This window comes from Ruditapes philippinarum, unplaced genomic scaffold, assembly GCF_026571515.1.
Source record: "Ruditapes philippinarum isolate M1 unplaced genomic scaffold, ASM2657151v2 ctg7918_1_1_1_1, whole genome shotgun sequence".
NCBI classification, from domain to species: Eukaryota; Metazoa; Mollusca; class Bivalvia; order Venerida; family Veneridae; genus Ruditapes; species Ruditapes philippinarum.
The window spans coordinates 19,492-43,611 of record NW_026861195.1 but is presented as its reverse complement, the minus strand read 5'-3'; the positions used below and the strand labels follow the sequence as shown (position 1 = coordinate 43,611).

At 34.0% G+C, this 24,120-nt stretch overlaps 2 long non-coding RNA genes across 2 annotated transcripts; one reads left to right on the top strand and one right to left on the bottom strand.

Annotated features, from left to right (window-relative positions):
• The first annotated feature begins 10,732 nt into the window (after positions 1-10,732).
• Positions 10,733-23,225, top strand: LOC132714826 (uncharacterized). The gene is made up of 2 exons (XR_009623611.1): positions 10,733-11,506; positions 19,208-23,225. It is a non-coding gene; the product is annotated as an uncharacterized LOC132714826 (long non-coding RNA).
• Positions 23,226-23,287: 62 nt separating this feature from the next.
• On the bottom strand, positions 23,288-23,690 carry LOC132714825 (uncharacterized). Its single transcript, XR_009623610.1, has 2 exons — positions 23,560-23,690; positions 23,288-23,393 (listed from the first exon to the last, which is right to left on the bottom strand). It is a non-coding gene; the product is annotated as an uncharacterized LOC132714825 (long non-coding RNA).
• Between the last annotated feature and the right edge of the window lie 430 nt (positions 23,691-24,120).

The following is a 24,120-nucleotide window of genomic DNA, read 5'->3' as shown; positions in this document are numbered from 1 at the left end:
TTTTTGGTTTTTATCTGTTCCCACGTGGATACGAGATGAGGACAATAAGCATTTTTGAAAGCCTTGCTATAACTGTTAAGGAATGCTTGATAATAAATACTATCATAAAGATATCTAACTAAATCATTGGAGTCAGTCAGGTAAAAAATAATTAAAAAGGTACCAGTCTTCATTTCTAGAAAATCAAAAAAAATAGCCTGAGTTCAAAAATTTCATTGAATCTATGGCGTAATATCCCTGTGAAAATTGATCTCAGCAATTAAAGCAAATGGTCATTTGTCCCTCACGGCCTATTCAGAAATCATGCGGGACAAATAGTCGATCACGTGCTAAGCAATTGGGAAGTACTGGACAGTTACCCAGGAAAGCAGGTTTGATGGATTGATGGCCAAGATATGACCAAAAACATCTGTTAAAATTGACTTTAAAAAAACAAACAAACAAAGAGACTAAAAGTTATATCATTAGCAATAGTACTAATAAAAGCCTGTATCATTAGAAAATGCACATTCAAAATTTCATTTGGCTAAGGCTAAAGAAAAGTCTACCACAGCCAAGCTATGAAAGAAACTCTTTTTATTACTTTAATTTAATAACTGATATATATCTGAATTTGAGCTGACAAACATAATCTATTTGAGCAAGTTTCCCTAAAATCAAGTAAAATTGTGAATCTTGTTAAATTTTATTTAATATTTCTTTCAAACTAATGATTATTAAGGGTAGATTAGAAATTAGTATTTTCTCAGATGTCCTTGAAGTATTTATGACCACACGTACCCAAGTCCTGTGCTTGTCTCAAATTCCCCACCAGTCCCTGGTGATGTGTGCACAAATAGCAAAAGACTGATATATAAATTGAAAGTTTCATATGTCATCAGTAGCTAAGGAAATTATATATATCTTTTTATCATTATGGATTTTTATGCTCCCCGAAAAAATTTCGGGGGAGCATATAGTCGCCGCCTTGTCCGTCCGTCTGGCTTTCCGTCCGTCCGTCCCCTTTTCTTGTCCGGGACATAACTTTGAAACAACAAGAGGTATCAACATGAAACTTTGTAGGTAGATAGATCTCATTGAGTAGGTGTGCAGTGCACAAGAACCATAACTCTGCCTTGCCTATTTTTTGAATTATTTCCCTTTGTTTATTTTTACACTTTGAACTTTGTCCGGGACATAACTCTAAAAGTATAAGAGGTATCAACATGAAACTTTGTAAGTAGATAGCTCTCATTGAGTAGGTGTGCAGTGCACGAGAACCGTAACTCTGCCTTGCCTATTTTTTGAATTATCCCCCTTTGTTTATTTTACACTTTGAACTTTGTCCAGGACATAACTCTAAAACTATAAGTGGTATCAACATGAAATTTTGTAGGTAGATAGATTTCATTGAGTAGGTGTGCAGTGCACAAGAACCGTAACTCTGCCTTGCCCATTTTTTGAATTATTCCCCTTTGTTTATTTTTACACTTTGAACTTTGTCCGGGACATAACTCTAAAACTATAAGAGGTATCAACATGAAACTTTGTAGGTAGATAGATCTCATTGAGTAGGTGTGCAGTGCACAAGAACCGTAACTCTGCCTTGCCTATTTTTTGAATTATCCCCCTTTGTTTATTTTACACTTTGAACTTTGTCCGGGACATAACTCTAAAAGTATAAGAGGTATCAACATGAAACTTTGTAGATAGATAGATCTCATTGAGTAGATGTGCAGTGCACAAAAACCGTAACTCTGCATTGCCTAATTTTTGAATTATCTCCCTTTGTTTATTTTACCCTTTTAACTTTGTCTGGGACATAACTCTAAAACTATAAGTGGTATCAACATGAAATTTTGTAGGTAGATAGATCTCATTGAGTAGGTGTGCAGTGCACAAGAACCGTAACTCTGCCTTGCCTAATTTTTGAATTATTCCCCTTTGTTTATTTTTACACTTTGAACTTTGTCCAGGACATAACTGTAAAACTATTAGAGGTATCAACATGAAACTTTGTAGGTAGATAGATCTCATTGAGTAGGTGTGCAGTGCACAAGAACCATAACTCTGCCTTGCCTAATTTTTTAATTATCCCCCTTTGTTTATTTTCACACTTTGAACTTTGTCTGGGACATAACTCTAAAACTATAAGAGGTATCAACATGAAACTTTGTAGGTAGATAGATCTCATTAAGTAGGTTTGCAGTGCACAAGAACTGTAACACTGTCTTGCCTACTTTTGGAGTTATTGCCCTTTGTTCATTTTGACACTTTGAACTTTGTCCGGGACATTACTCTAAAATTATAAAAGATATCTGAACATGAAACTTTGTAGATAGATAGATCTCATTGGATGGAAGTGCAGTGCTTAAGAATCATTACTCTGCCTTGCCTTATTTTGAAGTAATTGCCCTTTGTTTATTTTTACTTTTTGACTTTTGTCCGGGACATAACTTTAAAACTATTAGAGATATCAACATGAAACTTTGTAGGTAGCTAGATATAATTGGATAGAACTGCAATGCTTAAAGAACCTAAACAAAGCCTGGTCTAATTTTGGAGTAATTGCCCTTTGTTCATTTTTACACTTTGAATTTTACCAGGGACATAACTCTGATATCATCAGGAAACTTTATAGATAGATAGATCTCATTGAATAGAAGTGCAGTGCAAAAAAACATAACTCCTCCTTGCCTAATTTTGGAGTTTTTGCCCTTTGTTCATTTTTTTTATACTTTCCTGTGTCCAGAACCTTCTCGGGGAGCATCACCCGGTTCAACCGGTTCTTGTGTTACATGCACTGCCACCCTGTTATGATGCTAACCTCAGTTTAAGGCTCCTAATTAAAGCATTGGTTTCCAAAAAAAAAAAAATTGCCAATATTTTTTTTCATGTATATTTATAACATGCAGTGTCTGCTATAACACTTCTTCAATGTGACAGTCAAGTTCTTGAAACAATTTTAATTAGGACTCTTGTGAGCGTAGAAGATGTGAAAAGCATGCACAGCTTAGTGTTAATTGGCTCCTTTGTTTTACCTGTAGATCAGTCTAAAAAATCTAAAAAATTGAAACCACACAAGTTCAAAGCCTATTCTACACTTTCTATTGAAAAAAAATAATATTGAGACAGGAGATAAATGGCATTTGATTAACTAAGGGACAAAACTAAAGCTGGAAGCTTTTCTACATCTGTCATGGCTGTGTTTACATCTGTGATTTACGTTTTTCTTTTGAAAGTATTCTTTTCTTTTGAATATAATTAGTAATATTTGACAAAATGATATATGATTACATTATTAAATTTCTTGGAAAAAAAATTGTTGATATTCCTTGAACAGTATGTAAAAACCATAAGCGTCATATGTATCAGCGGTGGGTGGGGTAATGCGGTAATTTTGCGACAAGCCTTATACATCAGAACCTTGTTATAATGTGGTGTTGAGATAATGCGGTGTTGAGATCTTGGACCCCAACATGAGCGTTAAAACAGCGTTGCATTGTATGTTGCAAACACATTGTATTGATGACATATTTAAAATTAGAATTCATTGTAACATGTATTATGATTTATCATATTACTAAATGCTAAAAATAGCATGAGAAAATAATGAAATGACCCATAACATTATCTCTCAATGTTTAAAATAATTACCTGTGAATTTGATTGATGGTTACATATTTCATAAGAAATGTGCAGAGCATAGGTTTGACTTTCCTCAGTTCAAGGTCACACTTAGTCATTAGTATCAATTTAAAATATCGTGTTCATTCTGTATCTTATGAATCACTAGAAAGAAATTAATAGTTTTTGGCAGAAATGTTACTTATAATATGAGACGATGTGCAGAACACAGGTTTAGGCTTTCTGAGATCAAAATTGCCCCCAATCCTAGATTACTTTATTTATATTAATATAAAGACATATAGGTATAGGAAAACACATTGAAGCTTCATTGTGAAATAACAATGTCTGGAGCTTAGATATTTAGCTTGTAGCATTGCCTTATTTACCTTTACAAAACTGATATGATTTGGTTCATTATTGGCCCCTCCCCAGGGGTCACTTGATTTATGTAGACTTATATAGGAGAAACACCTCTGAGACTTATTTTACGAAACTACGATGCTCAGAGCTTAGATATTTGTAATGTAACATCACTTTGAAAACCACAAGCTGGTATTAAACATGTCCCTTGGATAAATATTGGCCTCACCCCTGTGGTCACTTAGTTGATACAGTCCTGTATGTCAGAGTAACACATTGCAGTCTTATTTTGTTAAACTATAATGCCAAGAGGTAAGATATTTAGCATGTAGCATTACCTTGTGAACCCAAGCAAAACTGATATTAATCATGCCCGCAGGTCAATATTGGCATGCCCCGTAGTCACTTGATTTATTAAACTTAATAAAGGAAAACTCATTTAGGTCTTATTGTGTGAAACTACAAAGTCCAGAGCTTAGATATTTTGCATGTAGCATCAATTTGTAGATTTCTACAAAAGTAACATCATGACCCTCAGATCAAAATTGGCCCTGTCTTATGTGGACTAAGGTATAGGAAGCACATATTTTTGTGGATAAATACTAAGCTTTTTATATTTGGCATACAGTATTGCCTAGTAGATATTTAAAAGTTTTATTAACAATGCACTTAGGATAAAAAATACCTCCATTTTGGGGGTCATAATATATTAGTATCATAAGGATAAATAAGATAAAACATTTTTCAGACAAGTTTCTGGATTGGGTTGAAAGAATATTTTTTTATTACTCAAACAAATTAACATTCGGCCATATATTGCCTTTGCGGTGCGTTTGTTTTAATATTGTACACACATATCCATTAATGATTTGAAAGAAAATATATATTCACGTTCAAAACTATCAATGTAGAAATATGCTATGTGCTTGCGTTCCTTGGCTTATCATAATAGTTGTTGTTTTCGTACAAATGCAATCTTTATTGATTGTCTTTTATAAGAAACAAATATTTCAAGAACGATCTTTACATTATGCCGTCAAGCCATCAGAATTATTTGTGCCAATGCCTTTAAGTATGTAAGTTTAGCTTCTTTGGTTTAGATGCATAGCATGTTATATTGCAAAACATTTGTAATATCAAACTCAGACCTGTTAAAGTGCATCCCCAGCTCCTTCTACCAATTTCAGGGACTTAAGGCATGTTATTCATCATAATTAGTATGTGGTCACCCATTCCACAAAAGAATCTTCAAAAATAAGTTCATATGTACCAATAAGGACAAGGTGCCTAGCTTGCTGTAATTGCCTTATCAAGTTGAGAAACAATGTATTGAATCAAAATCAAATATGTGATAGTTTCATTTTACAGTTTTAGTTACAGGGGTGACCATGTTAATATGCTCTTTAATGATGTTCCTGTTAATAAATTGTAACAAAATACATATAATGGGCATTGAATGAAATTAGACGCATATTTGATTATTTATAATTTTTCTGCAACAACTATTTATAAGATGTGATAAAAAAGTAAATGGCCAATTAGCAATTTGTCAGAATGTAGAGATGAGTCAGAATCCATAGAATTGTCTAGCCAGGTCATTTACTGTTTAAGAAAAAAACATCCCAAATCCATATCAAGACCTCACAAATTTAGGAACACTTTAATACATGTATATGTTGACTTAGCCCAGTCGGCAGTTACTTGTATATGCGGTTCATGTATATAAGACAATTGACGCGGCTCCTGTAAATATACAACAAATATTTACAGAATATATTTACAGTGTCTATTCTAGGATTTGAAAATAGGGGATTTTTATCGAAAAGTTAGAATTTATTATATTTACTGATGTTTTTCCTTCTTTCTCTATGTAAAATTTTCACCCTACCTCTGAAAAAATAGGGGGAAATTATCAAAAATAGGAGTGAATCTCCCCCAGTACCAAACACACTAAAATACACTAATTGATTTAATTTCATACTTTATTAGAATACGACATGATTTAATTTCATACTTTATTTAAATACAATGTGATTTTACACGTTTAAATACACTTAAATATTTCTTGTCCTATGACATGTATCAGAAAACCCTTTACTAGTGTAAGTGGTTTTAGACTTAAAAATGCTAATTATGCCCCCATTTCGAAGAAAAGGGGGTATATTGCTTTGCACTTGTCGGTCCGTCGGTCCGTAGACCAAATGGTTTCCGAGTGATAACTAAAGAACCCTTAGGCCTAGGAACTTCAAACTTGGTATGGTGATTGGTCATGACCAGTAGATGACCCCTATTGATTTTGGGGTCAAGGGGTCAAAGGTCAAGGTCACATTGACCTTGTAAGCAAAAACGGTTTCCGATCAATAACTGAAGAACCTTAAGGCCTAGGAACTTCAAACTTGGTATGGTGATTGGTCATGATCAGTAGATGACCCCTATTGATTTTGGGGTCAAGGGGTCAAAGGTCAAGGTCACATTGACCTTGTAGGTAAAAACGGTTTCCGATCAATAACTAAAGAACTTTAAGGCCTAGGAACTTCAAACTTGGTATGGTGATTGGTCATGACCAGTAGATGACCCCTATTGATTTTGGGGTCAAGGGGTCAAAGGTCAAGGTCACATTGACCTCTTGGGTAAAAACGGTTTCTGATCAATAACAAATGAACCCTTAGGCCTAGGAACTTCAAACTTGGTATGGTGATTGGTCATGATCAGTAGATGACCCCTATTGATTTTGGGGTCAAGGGGTCAAAGCGTCAAGGTCACATTGACCTCTTGGGTAAAAACGGTTTCTGATCAATAACAAAAAGAACCCTTAGGCCTAGGAACTTCAAACTTGGTATATGGTGATTGTTTATGACCAGCAGATGACCCCTATTGATTTTGGGGTTAAGGGGTCAAAGGTCAAGGTCACATTGACCTTGTAGGTAAAAACGGTTTCCGATCAATAACGAAAAAACCTTTAGGCCTAGGGACTTCAAACTTGATATGGTGATTGGTCATGACCAGCAGATGACCCCTATTGATATTGGGGTTAAGGGGTCAAAGGGCAAGGTCACATTGACCTTGTAGGTAAAAATGCTTTCCAATCAATAACTTAAGAACCCTCAGGCCTAGGAACTTCAAACTTGGTATGGTGATTGGTCATGACCATCAGATGACCTATTGATTTTGGGGTCAAGGGGTCAAAGGTCAAGGTCACATTGACCTTGTAGGTAAAAACGGTTTTCGATCAATTAACTAAAAATGCTTAGGCCTTGGAACTTCAAACTTTGTATGATGATTGGTCATGACCAGCAGATGACCCCTATTGAGTTTTGGGTCAAGGGCAAAGGTCAAGGTCACATTGACCTTGTAAGTAAAAACGGTTTCTGATCAATAACTTAAGAACACTTAGGCCTAGGAACTTCAAAACTTAGTATGGTGATTTGTCATGACCAGCAGATTACCCCTATTGATTTTGGGATCAAGGGGTCAAAGGTCAAGGTCACATTGACATTGTAAGTAAAACCGGTTTTTGATCAATAACTAAAGAACGCTTCGGCCTAGGAACTTCAAACTTGGCATGGTGATTGGTCATGACCAGCAGATGACCCCTATTGATTTTGGGGTCAAAGGTCAAGGTCACATTGACCTTGTATGTTAAAACGGTTTCCGATCAATAACCAAAGAAGCCTTAGGCCTAGGAACTTCAAACTTGGTATGGTGATTGGTCATGACCAGCAGATGACCTATTGATTTTGGGGTCAAGGTGTCAAAGGTCAAGGTCACATTGACCTTGTAGGTAACAACGGTTTCCGATCAATTAACTAAAAACGCTTAGGCCTAGGAACTTCAAACTTTGTATGATGATTGGTCATGACCAGCAGATGACCCCTATTGAGTTTTGGGTCAAGGGGTCAAAGGTTAAGGTCATGACCAGTAGATACTTGATAACCCTTATTAATTTTTTGATCACTGGGTCAGAAGTCATGCATAATAACCTTATCACATGACTAATTGGCTGCTGATAGGGGGCATACATGTTTTACAAACATATCTTGTTTTAAATAGAAACTGAGTGCAGTTTTATTATAAGGACACTATTTCCTAAAAAATAATACAAATCAGTCATATAGTGTCAGATTAAGGCCATCCAGTAGAGGTTGCTGTTTTATAGTAAATTTATTCATGGACCAATCAAATAAACCAATAAGAATTTACAAAAAAAATATTTTCCTGCCTTTTGATGTGGTGACTACAAAATTAATACACACTCACCGATAAAACTTTTTAAAAAATATAAGCAAAGGTGATCATGTACTACAAGTGTTTTAAGGCCCAGTTTTTTAGAAGGAAGAAATAATTGCCACTTTACAAAATTAGGTACATAGGCACTAAGTTTATAAACTTAGCATTCAAATAGGTACAACATGAATTACAGAAATTATGTGATTATTTATATAGATTATTAATACTTAGTACAGGTGTAAGTCATTTTTTTTTTTTTTTTTTTTTTTTTTAGCTCACCTATCACAAAGTGACAGGGTGAGCTTTTGTGATCGCTTTTCGTCCGGCGTCCGTCCGTCAGTCCGGCGTCCGTCCGTAAACTTTTACTTTAAATGACATCTCCTCATAAACCACTAAGCCAATTTCATCCAAACTTCACAGGAATGTTCCTTTGGTGGTCACCTTTAAAAATTGTTCAAAGAATTTAATTCCATGCAGAACTCTGGTTGCCATGGCAACCGAAAGAAAAAACTTTAAATATCTTCTTTTAAAAAACCATAAGAGCTAGAGCTTAGATATTTGGCATGAAACATCTTCTAGTGAGTGTCTACCAAGTTTGTTCAAATAAAAGCCCTGGGGTCAAAATTGGCCCCTCCCCGGGGGGGTCATTGATTTTCCCTAAATGCATATAGTAAAAACTTAAAAAATCTTCTTTTAAAGAACCCAAAGAGCTAGAGTGTAGATATTTAGCATGAAACATGTTCTATTGGGTGTCTACCAAGTTTGTTCAAATAAAAGCCCTGGGGTCAAAATTGGCCCCGCCCCGGGGGGTCATTGATTTTCCCTATATGCATATAGTAAAAACTTAAAAAAATTTCTTTTAAAGAACTCAAAGAGCTATGGCTAAGATATTGAGCATGAAACATGTTCTAATAGGTGTCTACCAAGTTTGTTCAAATAAAAGCCCTGGGGTCAAAATTGGCCCCGCCCCAGGGGGTCATTGATTTTCCCTTTTTGCATATAGTAAAAACTTAAAAAATCTTCTTTTAAAGAACCAAAAGATTTAGAGCTAAGATATTTAGCATGAAACATGTTCTAATAAGTGTCTACCAAGTTTGTTCAAATAAAAGCCCTGGGGTCAAAATTGGCCCCGCCCCGGGGGGTCATTGATTTTCCCTATATGCATATAGTAAAAACTTAAAAAATCTTCTTTTAAAGAACTCAAAGAGCTATGGCTAAGATATTTAGCATCAAACATGTTCTAATAGGTGTCTACCAAGTTTATTCAAATAAAAGCCCTGGGGTCAAAATTGGCACCGCCCCGGGGGTCATTGATTTTCCTTATATGTGTATAGCAAAAACTTAAAAAATCTTCTTTGAAAAAACCCAAATAGCTAATGTTAAGATATTAAGCATGAAACATCTTTTAGTGAGTGTCTACAAAGTTTATTCAAATAAAAGACCTGGGGTCAAAATTGGCCCCGCCCCGGGGGTCATTGATTTTCTTTATATGTGTATAGCAAAAACTTAAAATCTTCTTTGAAAAAACCCAAATAGCTAGAGTTTAGATATTAAGCATGAAACATCTTCTAGTAAGTGTCTACAAAGTTTGTTCAAATAAAAGCCCTGGGGTCAAAACTGGCCCGGCCCCAGGGGTGTCATTGTTTTTAACTATATGTGTATAGTAAAAACTTTAAAAAAATCTTCTTTTAAAAAGCCCAATGAGCTAGTGCTTAGATGTTTAGCATGAAACATCTTCTTATGGGTGTCTACCAAGTTTGTGCAAATAAAAGCCCTTGGGTTAAATTGGCCCTGCAACGTTGAGGGGGGGGGGGTGGGGGGGCCCTATTTACAGGTGAGCGACCTTAGGGCCATCATGGCCCTCTTGTTTTTTTAGAAATTTGTCATGTTATTGAGAAGTATGTGCTTCTGGTAATTGATGATTAGGGCAAATGACTCTTTAGTTAATTATCCCATAAAGAAGAAATAGTCTGTCAGGACTATACTATGTTCAGGTTTACTATGAGATTTGAAGTCCCTTAATTTTGCAATGAGCTTGACCAACTTTTAAATACACTTGTCCATTAATCAAAATCAGCGCTGAAAGGTTTATGTTACCTGGATGTAAAGGATTTTTTGAGTCCCCATTCATTCATACACTGTTTACCTTTAAACAAATTTTTTAAACAAACTTTGTTTAAAATATGCACTCAGTTTAAAGAAATGAAAATAAGAGAAACTCGGTTTTTAAACTAAGAGATTGGATTAATCTGTTATGATAACAATCTTGACGTGAAATATTGAAAACCCACCTTTAAAAGTTAAATTTCAGCATTGCATGCAGATAATTGTGTGAAGTGTCATAATGACAGATTTCAAGTTTTGACAAATATTTGTATAATTGCATTTCTGGCCTATAATTATTGCTCCCCAAGTGGTATACCCAATCACTGACAATATTTGGCTAACATTGTACCCCCATATCACTGTCATAATTACTATATGGAGACATAATAATCAAAATTATTCAAAAAACCTGTTACTGTAATGTCAACCAATCATTCTGTGAACATGTCTTATGATTCAAATGAAATAAAAAACCAATTTTTAATGCATTGAAAAAAACATATGTTTGAAAATGTTGATACAATGTGGATGTTATTGTAAAAATAAATTATCTTAAATGTGTATCACGCACTTATGTTCAAGAAAATTATAATTAATCAAAGTTTTACATAAAATATTCATATATTGTTAAAAGGAATTAGATTTTAATACAGATTAAACAGTGTTAAAACTACAGAGTAAAGTAAATAGGACTGGCGAGGTGAAATATTAAAAGAGATTGTAAGAATTAAATAAGTATGGCTAACAAAATTGACTCGAAGGATGTTAACTTGGTGTCATCTTCTATAATGCTCGTTAACAATCCTGTATCGGAGAATATGACATATTTCCAAGAATCATCCAGTATGACGCACGCGTCTACTAGTTCTTCGTCTCGTATAGAGGATTATCCGTATCAATACCAAGAAAGCATGGGTCCATTTTCATACGGCACATATTATCCATACGCTTATTCAAGTATGGACTATGTAGCGACGTCAACTCGTAACTGTCGATGTGAGACGACGCCCCCACAGGACACGTTCTTGCATCAGATCTTGATGGGGAAAGGATATAAAAATGATAGACTATATGTTACTCCCAAACCTATCATAAAACAAGAAGTAGATTATGGGAGCTATGGTTGTTGCTATACTAGTAGTTATCCAATGGGATATGGATATCCCATGTATCACCATTAAATATTTATGACAATGTTCTTATGGTATGTCAGAAAAAATTTTGTATTCTTGTATAATTAAGTTTTCTCACAAAATTTATATTAATCATATTTCTACCTCCTTTTGATGAATTCTATAAATTTTAAAAAAAAATTGTTATTTATCCTGATTGACACATTTTTTTCAGTTTATAAAATACTTTGCCTTTTTATTATCCGCCGCCAAAAGGTGGCGGGGGATATAGAAATAGTCTCCGTCCGTCTGTCCATCTGTCCGTCCGACATTTTTGTCCGCAGCATATCTCAAAAAGTATTTGAGGTATCAACTTGAAACTTCATAGGTGGAAAGATCATATTGAAAAGGAGTGCAGTGCACAAGAATGATAACTCTACCCTGCATAATTTTTCAGTTATCACCCTTTGTTATTTTTCAAACTTAATTTTTGTCCAGAGCATATCTCAAAAAGCCTTTGAGATATCAACATGAAACTTCATAGGTGGATAGATCTCACTCAGGAGGTGTGCATTGCACAAGAATGATAACTCTACCCATCATAATTATGCTCCCCGAAAAAATTTCGGGGGAGCATATAGTCGCCGCCTTGTCCATCCGTCCGTCTTTCCGTCCATCCGTCCGTCCCCTTTTCTTGTCCGGGACATAACTTTGAAACAACAAGAGGTATCAACATGAAACTTTGTAGGTAGATAGATCTCATTGAGAAGGTGTGCAGTGCACAAGAACCGTAACTCTGCCTTGCCTAATTTTTGAATTATCCCCCTTTGTTTATTTTACACTTTGAACTTTGTCCGGGACATAACTCTAAAAGTATAAGAGGTATCAACATGAAACTTTGTAGGTAGATAGATCTCATTGAGTAGGTGTGCAGTGCACAAGAACCGTAACTCTGCCTTGCCTAATTTTTTGAATTACCCCCCTTTGTTTATTTTACACTTTGAAATTTGTCCGGGACATAACTCTAAAAGTATAAGAGGTATCAACATGAAACTTTGTAGGTAGATAGATCTCATTGAGTAGGTGTGCAGTGCACAAGAACCGTAACTCTGCCTTGCCTAATTTTTGAATTATCCCTCTTTGTTTATTTTACAGTTTGAACTTTGTCCGGGACATTACTCAAAAGTATAAGAGGTATCAACATGAAACTTTGTAGGTAGATAGATCTCATTGAGTAGGTGTGCAGTGCACAAGAACCGTAACTCTGCCTTGCCTAATTTTTGAATTATCCCCCTTTGTTTATTTTACACTTTGAACTTTGTCCGGGACATAACTCTTAATATATAAGAGATATCAACATGAAACTTTGTAGGTAGATAGATCTCATTGAGTAAGTTTGCAGTGCACAAGAACTGTAACACTGTCTTGCCTACTTTTGGAGTTATTGCCCTTTGTTCATTTTGACGCTTTGAACTTTGTCTGGGACATTACTCTAAAATTATAAGAGATATCAACATGAATCTTTGTAGATAGATAGGTCTCATTGGGTGGAAGTGCAGTGCTTAAGAATCATTACTCTGCCTTGCCTTATTTTGAAGTAATTGCCCTTTGTTTATTTTTACTTTTTGACTTTTGTCCTGGACATTACTTTAAAACTATTAGAGATATCAACATGAAACTTTGTAGGTAGCTAGATATAATTGGATAGAACTGCAATGCTTAAAGAACCTAAACAAAGCCTGGTCTAATTTTGGAGTTATTGCCCTTTGTTCATTTTTACACTTTGACTTTTACCCGGGACATAACTCTGATATCATCAGGAAACTTTATAGATAGATAGATCTCATTGAATAGAAGTGCAGTGCAAAAAAACATAACTCCGCTTTGCCTAATTTTGGAGTTTTTGTCCTTTGTTCATTCTTTTTATACTTTCCTGTGTCCAGAACCTTCTCGGGGAGCATCACCCGGTTCAACCGGTTCTTGTTTTTCAGTTATTGCCCTTTGTTATTTTTCAAACTTAATTTTTGTCCAGAGCATATCTCAAAAAGTCTTTGAGATGTCAACATGAAACTTCATATGTGGATAGATCTTATTGAAGAGTAATGCTGTGTACAAGAACGATAACTCTACCCTTTATGATTTTTGAGTCAATGCCCTTTGTTTTTTTTTTCCTACTTTTTGTCAGGAGCTTATCCCAAAAAGTGTTAGAGGTATCAACTTGAAACTTCATAGGTGGATAGATCTCATTGAGGAGGAGTGCAGCACACACGAATGATAACCTACCCTGAATTATATTTCAGTTTTTGCCCTTTGTTATTTTAAGCCATCAGTATTCACATAGGTTTCAAATCTGTAATCACTTCAGCCATCAGTTTTCATTACCAGAAGACCTCTTAAAATTGAATTATACTGCTGTACTACATATACATTCTTCCAATGAGCAAACACATTCGGCGGGGGATGGCCATGATAACATGGCTCTTGTTTTAAACAAGATACCATACCAGTTTGACTTGTGATTCAACATAATTTTGTCTTCTCATTCAATAGCAACTGTTATTGTTATTATATAAACCTGTACTTTCAAGAAATTCATAGTGACTGAGGCACTTATCAATATTGAAGGGAAACATGAATTTGAGAAACAAAATGAGTTGCTAGAAAATCATCAAGACTTCCAGTAATTTCTTGGTTTGACTTGCTTATATCCTGACTTTTGGTTATATCTTGGGATGACTTGGTTATATCCTGACTTTTGGTTATATCTTGACTATTGATTATATGTTGATGAGACTTGGTTATATATTTACTTTTGGTTATATCTTGGTGTGACTTGTTTATATCCTGACTTTTGGTTATATCTTGGTGTGACTTGTTTATATCCTGACTTTTGGTTATATCTTGGTGTTATTTGGTTATATCCTGACTTTTGGTTATATCTTGGGATGACTTGGTTATATCCTGACTTTTGGTTATATCTTGGTGTGACTTGGTTATATCCTGACTTTTGGTTATATCTTGGTGTGACTTGGTTATATCCTGACTTTTGGTTATATCTTGGTATTACTTCAGTGGTTATATCCTGACTTTTGGTTATATCTTGATGTGACTTGAGTATATCCTGACTTTTGGTTATATCTTGGTATGACTTGGTTATATATTTACTTTTGGTTATATCTTACTGTGATTTGGCTATATCTTGTGTGACTAGGTTATATTCTGACTTTTGATTACACTTAAGTGTGACTTGGTTGTATCCCAACTTGGTTAAATACTTACATGTTGTTATACTTTAGTTTAACTTGGTTATATTATGACTTTTGGTTATATGTTGGTTTGACTTAGTTATATTCTGACTTTCGGTTATATCTTTCTTTGGATTTTGTTTTCACCTTAAATCTGACTGAACCTTTGATTAAATCAATTTTAGGGATAGTTTGTAGAGGATTGTGTGTGGTATATGTTGTCAGTAAGTGTAATAAGTTCACATCTTTTGTTGAAGAGTTTAAGCTGTAGAAGTTAACCACTAAGTTTTTTGAAATATAATTGCGTCAATTAGTATTTTTAGAAAATTATGAATTCATAAAAAAAATCAGTAAAATGTTAATGTTTTTACAACTAACTTAAAATAATTTGTTCTGCTGATCATTGAAATATTGATTAAAAGTGATAAATTAAGTTTGACACTTCTTGTTACTACAATACTTAAAGTTGTACTAAACTTGTAAAAATATCGCAAAATCTTTACCAAATTTTGAAACGCTTTTGAATGGAAGCAAAATTGATCAACAGATAAGATCTTATGTGCTTTTGTGATAAAAACTTTTGACTAATTGTAGCAATTTTGTATCAAAAACGGTAATTTTCTCTTAGGGTAAATGCACTGCCTAAATTAAGGGAGCGTTTTTTGTTATTTTTTTACAATAATTACTTTTAGTTGTAATAGCTATTCATGGATAAAGTATAATATTACCAGATAATGAGACAACCTTCCTGTCAGAACTTTACAAGTCTCGGTTCATGTCGGGTTCGATAAAATTCGGTTATTTCTATTTTTAGGTTATTCATATTGAAAAGAAAATCTAGGACTTGTTGGAAAATTATTCTTCTACATTCTTTCATTTGATTACAGAGTGTGTTTTTATTCCATTCGCAACAATCTGTCCCTTTTAAATCAAGATTTGAACATGGTTATCATTTGAAAAAAAAAAGTGCTGAGAAATTTAAAAAAATACATATTTAAATTTTATATATACTTTTCTTCAGGTGATAATACACAGTATATAAATGATGTTTTACATAAAAGTCTTTATGTCCTTAAAGATAAACAATTTTGGAGGAATTTTCAAGATTTAATTGGCTGCGTTTTCATCAGTCATGACTTACTATTAGAAAAAAGTTTAAAAAGTCTATATATAGCCTCCATTCAACCATTAACCAGCTAAATATCTATAAAAGACCTTTCAATCTGGACAAGGTCATTTATTTTAAAGGAAAATTTCATAATATGTACTGATTGAATAATGAACAGTGCAGACCACATGATCAGAAGGAAGGGATGTACAGGCTGATCTTGGTCTGCATTTGTGACTTACCTGCCATGCAGGCATACTGGGTTGACATAAAAGATCATTGGGTGACATGCAAGTCTTGAGTAACAATAGGCTCTCTATCATAAATCTCTTTCCAGTGTTATATGAATTTGTAGTTTTATGAATCACAAATGCAGATTTTTTTTATGCCACCGCAACTGCGATGCGGTGGCATATAGCGATTCACCTGTGTGTGTGTGCGTGTGTTTGTGTGTGTGTTTGTGTGTGTGTTATATAGATTATATAGTGAACTTAAAAAATCTTCTTGTGAAAAACCACGAGTCCAATTTCAACCAAACTTGGCAGGATTGTTCCTTGGGTGAAGGGCTTCCGAAGTTGTTCAAAGAATTTAATTCCATGCAGAAATCTGGTTGCCATGGCAACCAAAAGGAATTATAAGAATGAATTTAAAAAATCTTCTTGTAAAGACCCAAAAGGCCTAGAGCTTAGATATTTTGCATAAGGCATTGTCTGGTAGACCTCTAACAAGATTGTTCAAATTATAGCCCTGGGGTCAAAATTGGCCCCGCCCCGGGGATCATTGATTTTCACTATGTACATATAGTAAAAACTTAAAATACCTTCTTGTAAAAACCCAAAAGGCCTAGAGCTTAGATATTTTGCATAAGGCATCGTCTGGTAGACCCTTACCAAGATTGTTCAAATTATAGCCCTGGGGTCAAAATCGGCCCGCCCCAGGGGTCATTGGTTTTCCTTATATGTATATAGTAAAAACTTATAGTAAAAACTTCAAAAAAATTCTTCTAGCAATTGACAAATGCTAGAGGTTAGATATTTTGCATGAAACATTGTGTAGTAAACCTCTAGCAAGATTGTTCAAATTATAGTCCTAGGGTCAAAATTGCCCCCGCCCTGGGAGTCATTGATTTCAATATATACATATAGTAAAAAATAAATAAATCTTATTGTCTGAAGGTACAAGGCTTAGAGCTTTAATATTTGTTAAATAATATCGTCTAAAGGTACTCTACAAAAGTTATTCAAATTTTGCCTCTTGTGTCAAAATTAGCCCCGCCCCCGGTGGCCGTATGTTTTCCTTATATATATATATATAGTAAAAACTTAAAAAATCATCTTCTCTAAATTTACAAAGGCTAGAGTTAAGATATTTTGCATGAAACATTGTGTAGTGAACCTCTTGCAAGATTGTTCAAATTATAGCCCTGGGGTCAAAATTGGTTCCGTCCCGGGGGTCATTGATTTTCATTATGTACATATAGTGAAAAAATAAAAAGTATTTTTGTCTGAAGGTACACTTTTAGGCATAGAGCTTTGATGTTTGATATATAATATCATTATTAGGTCCTCTACCAAAGTTGTTCAAAATTTTCCCCTGGTGTCAAAATTGGCCCTGCCCGGGGGCAGTGATTCTCATTATGTACACATAGTAAAAACAGAAAATAAAACAAATGTTTTCTGAATGGGAGAAAGCTATAGCTTAGATATTTGACTTGAAATGTTGTTTGGTGGACCTGTATCAAAATTGTTTTGAATTAAACCCTTGGGTCAAAATTATGCCTTGCCAAAGGGGACAGTGACCTACTTTCTTGTCCTTTGATGTACAGCAATGACATTTTGACCATGTGCACAGTTTTAGTTGTAAAATTGAACATTGATATCAGGTGACCTAGATTTTGATGATGTGACCTACTTTCTTGTCCTTTGATGTACAGCTATGAAATTTGAACCATGCGGTGGCATAGCATTTTTCTCAAATGCAATCTTGTTTAAACTTATTATGTTATTTAGGGTGAAAATATATTAATGTAGCTTTATGTTGAATGCAATTCTCTTCTATGTATCATTCAAGATAAATGATTTATTGATAGAATTATATGAAGACATGTTGAATCACATTAAAGGTATCAAGTGTTAAATACATATGTCAAGTGCCTTCCACACAGACTGTAACAAGAACAGTTGAGTACCTATAGCAAAAATAACCCACCCACTTATACCCCACTGGGTTATTGTATCAAATTACTCTTCACACTTTTAAAATAGAACATCAAAGTATGATCATCTTTGTGTAAGAACTTCCTGTGATACTTATCAAAAAGATTCTTTTCACACAAAAATCTGAAAATTATTAATTACGTGTCGTGTCGCCAGTGTTTGAAGTTCATTGATTATTTCTCCTTTTCTTATAAAGATTGTTGTATAAGTTTACTTTGGCCTAGTAAACTAGATTTTTAGAACATTTTTATAGTAATATAATAACCTGCTGCTAGGACAACTAGATTATAATGATATTTTAGTTAGATATGATTAAGATTTTTACTCTGATATGATGTCAATGTCCTGTGTGATTAAGTCTTCAAAAATACCCCTATAAGGATAGTATTATATTGAAAAGTTTAAATAAAGTGATAGGCTGTGTGTCAGATTCAATAACTTCCTTATTAAATGACTTTCAGTAAGAATGCATTGTGAACACCCTGTAGATAACTGTATGCTGTGGTGGTAAGGCAGGCTTCTGACCACCAGTCTAGGGGTTGTATGTTTGAATCTCCTTTAAACTCTAAACTGAAAAATAAGAAAGATCATCTTGATTGGACATAATCGTTACCACACTAAATATCATAAATTGACTTGTCTATCTTTCAATCTGGATAAAACTATTCATCATTTTTAGGGAATATTTCAAAATAAGTACTGATTGAATAGCAAACAGTGCAGACCATGATCAGACAGCAGAGAGTGAAGCTAATCTTGGTCTGCACTGGAAGCATGGGTACAATCTATCTGCCAATAGTATGCTAAGTGTTTAAAACGTGACATGGTTAAGAACTATTCAAATGTATAAGCCAATAAGTAGTTAAATTGATGGAGTTACAGGGTTAATATAAGTACTTCACAATATACCATTTGACATTATTTTTATTTACGACATTGAAAACTGTTTAATTATAAAATACAATCGATTGGATAGTTATAATTCACAGCAACAAACAAAAAATCTACTGATTAATCACTTTTTGGTAATTTTTTTTTAAATATCTAGATGGTTTAAACCAGGTACTTAAAAATACAGAACTAGTTTTAAATAAATAGAAATAGGTAAGGTTTTGACTGTTGGTGTTTTTGTTTGTAAAACTCATGTACAATTAAAATTGAATTTGTATCTACAATTTATTTTATATCATTTGACAATAATTTAATGTTATATTATCATTTCAGGGTTCATTCCCGAGGACAGATTACAGTTTCAAGGTGTATCTACCAGCAACTAAACAGATAGAAGACAGTAAAATAGAAGATTAACCAATGATCTCACTTCATTTTGATATCTCATCTTATATATCACACTTGTCATTTATTGACCTTTGACCTCCAATTAACCTGTTTTCTGCTGAAACGGAAAGTGATCAGAATAGAGTCAGGTCAGCCTGCATATCCGTGCAGTCTGACGGGGTTCTCTACTTTTGGCTGAATTACTTGAAATTTACATATTGTTTAACCCTGAAAATTGATAACAAACAGTTTCAAAAATAAAAGCTGTAACTGTTTGCGAAACGAATTCAGCAGGCTAAATATTATTGTTATATTTATTTACAACTGTTAAAGAACTGCATTCCTTGATTATTTACTATTTAAAACAATGAAATTTGATATTTGAAATGAATTGATATATCTGGTTGAATTGATATATCTGGTTGTGTAAAACCTGGAAATATTGAAAGTGCTATATTATTAATACTTAAACTTGTGTAATGATGACCCTCAATGATTTTAAGACAGAATCCCACTAGGGGCAATGGATTCTTTCATGTGAGATAGCTATCCAGCTAGGTTATTGAAGGCTGGTGAATTTCTTTAGATGCCAGAAGGAAAAAAATGCATGTTAGTGCATCTAAGATTGAAATTTTTCATGTGTGTCCATAAATATTTGTTCAACCTAAAAAATATTTTGAAATGAAATATTCAAGATAAGATTTTGGAATAAATATGCAAAATGTGATGATATGTAATGTTAGTTATCGCTAAGCTAGTTAAAAGCATGAATTTTTTAGCTCACATGTCACAAAGTGACAGGGTGAGCTTTTGTGATCGCTTTTCGTCCGGCCGGCGTCCGTAAACTTTTACTTTAAATGACATCTCCTCATAAACCACTGAGCCAATTTCATCCAAACTTCACAGGAATGTTCCTTTGGTGGTCACCTTTGAAAATTGTTCAAAGAATTTAATTCCATGCAGAACTCTGGTTGCCATGGCAACCAAAAGAAAAAACTTTAAATACCTTCTTCTATAAAACCCTAAGAGCAAGAGCTTAGATATTTGGCATGAAACATCTTCTAGTGAGTGTCTACCAAGTTTGTTCAAGTAAAAGCCCTGGGGTCAAAATCGGCCCCGCCCCAGGGGGTCATTGATTTTCCCTATATGCATATTGTAAAAACTTAAAAAATCTTCTTTTAAAGAACCCAAAGAGCTAGAGCTAAGATATTTAGCATGAAACATCGTCTACCAAGTTTGTTCAAATAAAAGCCCTGGGGTCAAAATTGGCCCCACCCCAGGGGGTCATTGATTTTCCCTTTGTGCATATAGTAAAAACTTGAAAAATCTTCTTTTAAAGAACTCAAAGAGCTAGAGCTAAGATATTTAGCATGAAACATATTCTAATGGATGTCTACCAAGTTTGTTCAAATAGGAGCCCTGGGGTCAAAATTGGCCCCGCCCCAGGGGTCAATGATTTTCCTTTTATGTGTATAGCAAAAACTTAAAAAAAAACAAATAGCAAGAGTTTAGATACTAAGCATGAAACATCTTCTAGTGAGTGTCTACCAAGTTTGTTCAAATAAAAGCCCTGGGGTCAAAATTGGCCCCATCTGGGGGTCATTGATTTTCCTTATATGTGTATAACAAAAACTTAAAAAATCTTTTTTTGAAAAAACTCAAATAGCTAGAGTTAAGATTTTAAGCACGAAGCATCTTTAAGTGAGTGTCTACAAATTTTGTTCAAATAAAAGCCCTGGGGTCAAAATTGGCCCCGCCCCGGGGGACATTGATTTTCCTTATATGTGTATAGCAAAAACTTAAAAATCTTTTTCAAAAAAACCCGAATAGCTAGAGTTTAGATATTAAGCATGAAACATTTTCTAGTAAGTGCCTACAAAGATTGTTCAAATAAAAGCCCTTGGGTCAAAACTGGCCCTGCCCTAGGTGTGTCATTGTTTTTAACTATATGTGTAAAGAAAAAACTTGACCAGCTAGACCTTAGATGTTTAGCATGGAACATCTTCTAATGGGTGTCTACCAAGTTTGTTCAAACAAAAGCCCTGGGGTTTAAACTGGCCCCGCTCCAGGGGCCTATATACAGGTGAGCGACTTCAGGGCCATCATGGCCCTCTTGTTTACCTGTTTTGTGAATTTTTGTCAACGATCCTGGGAAATATTGTAGGAATACTAAAATATTTCAATATTTATGAAAGAAATATAACTAATATCTATTATACAGTGGACTACATGTGCTAGTATTTGAAAACTAGTGATAAATATAGTAGCCAGATACTATGAGTAAGGAGCCAACCAGGGACATCCTTAGCTGCCAAATTTTAGATTTTGAATATTGTTTATGGTAATATTGGGCAATGCCAAACTAAAAATTGGACTATTCTATTTCACAAATGCAGCAGGATGTGTGTTATATTATAAGCTAGGCTGACACAGGGTACACCATCAGCCTAATGTTTAATCTTTATTCAGTTTGATTTTTACAGTGTTTCTGGCTCTATTCTGATGTCATTGATATATTTATTTTAGTATTTTATGTCTAGATAGTGAATGATTGCTTATAGTGAAGTATGAAAAAATATATAGATTTTGACAGTAAAGAGTCTTAGACATTGTATATTTGCTTGTGTTTATTTATGTTTTAGAATGATGAATGTGTTGTAAAACATAATATTGATACCAGTGGACTGATATTTTGTTTGTTAGTTTATTCATATACAATGCATGATAAAACATAAGATAATTCATGCTGAATTTTGGGAATGTTTCAATGATTAACATACAACTGTGCTTCTGTAAAACTGGTTGTTTTATTCTGTTTCAGAAACAAATTTTCATTATAACAGTCATAAAACTGTCTTAACATTATATCTTTTTCAATCACCACTGTTATATTATTCTTTAATTCCTCTATGATCAGGTCTCGGATTTTTCATGTGATGAAGCTATTCAGCTAGTATAGCAGAGGTTGTTGGTTCTACTCAGGTGCCTCCTTGTGCGTGAACTGATACTCAGAAGGACATCTGAGGTCTTCCATTTGACTATTACAGTGTTATCATGACTTAGAAGTCAACCAAAAAGCAAAACAATATGATTGCTAACCATTGTATAAAAAAAACCCAGCAAAATTGTTAATTTTTGATTAATTGTACTTGTTCAATGAAATTATACTGCATATATATTTTGGTACTTAAAACCATTTAACATATATGTGTATGGAATGGTGATGTTGGTTGTATACAAAATATCCTGTCAGTACACATACAAACTAGTCTACACTGCACCTATGTGCAGTCTGACCAGACTCTATACTGTTGGCTATTTTATTGAAATCAATGGAAAGTTCTAAATTCAACGCAATAAGTCTGTAACACAAGGAGAGACAGGAAAGATTTCAGACATAATTTATTCAATCTGTAACTATGCATGTAGTTAATTTTAGTTGTAATTTTATTGTATTATAATCCTATCAGAATAATTCATTTAGTTAGAGCAGCATGCGTCCAGATTCATGCTAATTTTCATGAAAATTTTAAAAATGTATATAGAAATAAAAAATATTGTGAAGTGAACAAAGAAAGTAATTTACACATTGCATGCAGCACTTACAATCCATGATAAGTACCAAAAAAAGGGTCAAAATATGGCAAAAATAGCCCTTACTGTTGAAATATGATGATATATACTGCAAATCAGTCAATAATAAGCACATAACATTTATATCATTACATGAATCTTGAATCTTTTTTTTCTTAAAATCTTGGAACACTTTCCTCATGTTTGATTTTCTTGAAACATCATGGCTCATCTGGAGGCATGCAGCTTTAAGATTGTTCTTCATTGTGACAATGTTTCAGGTTCTGAAACAAACTAATTATTTTTTAAAATTATATTTAGTGAGATACTGTTATTAGCATAACAATAGACATTATGTACAGTGAATAAAAATCAAATGATTTATGTAAAAGGTGTTATTTATTATACTTCTGTTTGTCTTCACCCTGCTACTCATCATCATCATTATCGCCATCATTTTTAGCTCGACTATTCGATAAGAATAAGTAGAGCTATTGTAGTCACCCGAGCGTCGGCGTCCGCGTCGGCGTAACCACTTATGTTAAAGTTTTTGTAATACCTCAAATATTTTCAAAGTCCATTGACATATGGCTTTGAAACTTTGCACACTTGTTCACCATCATGACCCCAACCTGTAGACAGGGGGAGGTAACTGTATCAAGCATTTTGACAGAATTATGCCCCTTTTTCGACTTAGAATTTACGTTAAAGTTTTTGTAATTTACCTCAAATATTTTCAAAGTCCATTGACATATGGCTTTGAAACAAGTTGAAATTTTATACTCTTCTTTGAGAGCATAATAGGACTCTCTCCAAGGCATATATCTGTAATATGGATTTAAAGAAAAAATTTACCCTTTTCGTTACTTAGAAAATTTACATTATCAAGGCTTTTTTACTATCAAGCACTAAGAATAGTCGAGCGTTGCTGTTGTTTGACATAAGCTGTGTTAAAAACAGAATAGCAGATATTGCTAGAATGGAATCAAAAGTTTTGAATCTCTAACACCGGGAGTTTTATGCCTAAGTTAGATTTCAGGCTGGAAAGTACCGGTATGATTCAGTTTGCTTTTAAAAGTATTACTGTAACACCATGTTAGATCAACAGGACTAAATATCCACTTCAGTTTCTGATGAATCACATACATTAAAAGATGTGTCTTGTGGTTTAAATAACTTGGTGTTGCATTGCATGCCTTTAAAGGCAAATTTGTATTCCTGCAAATATCCATCAGACTATGTTGTGATCAGTGGGGCTGTATACTTATGGAAAGCATATCGGGCCT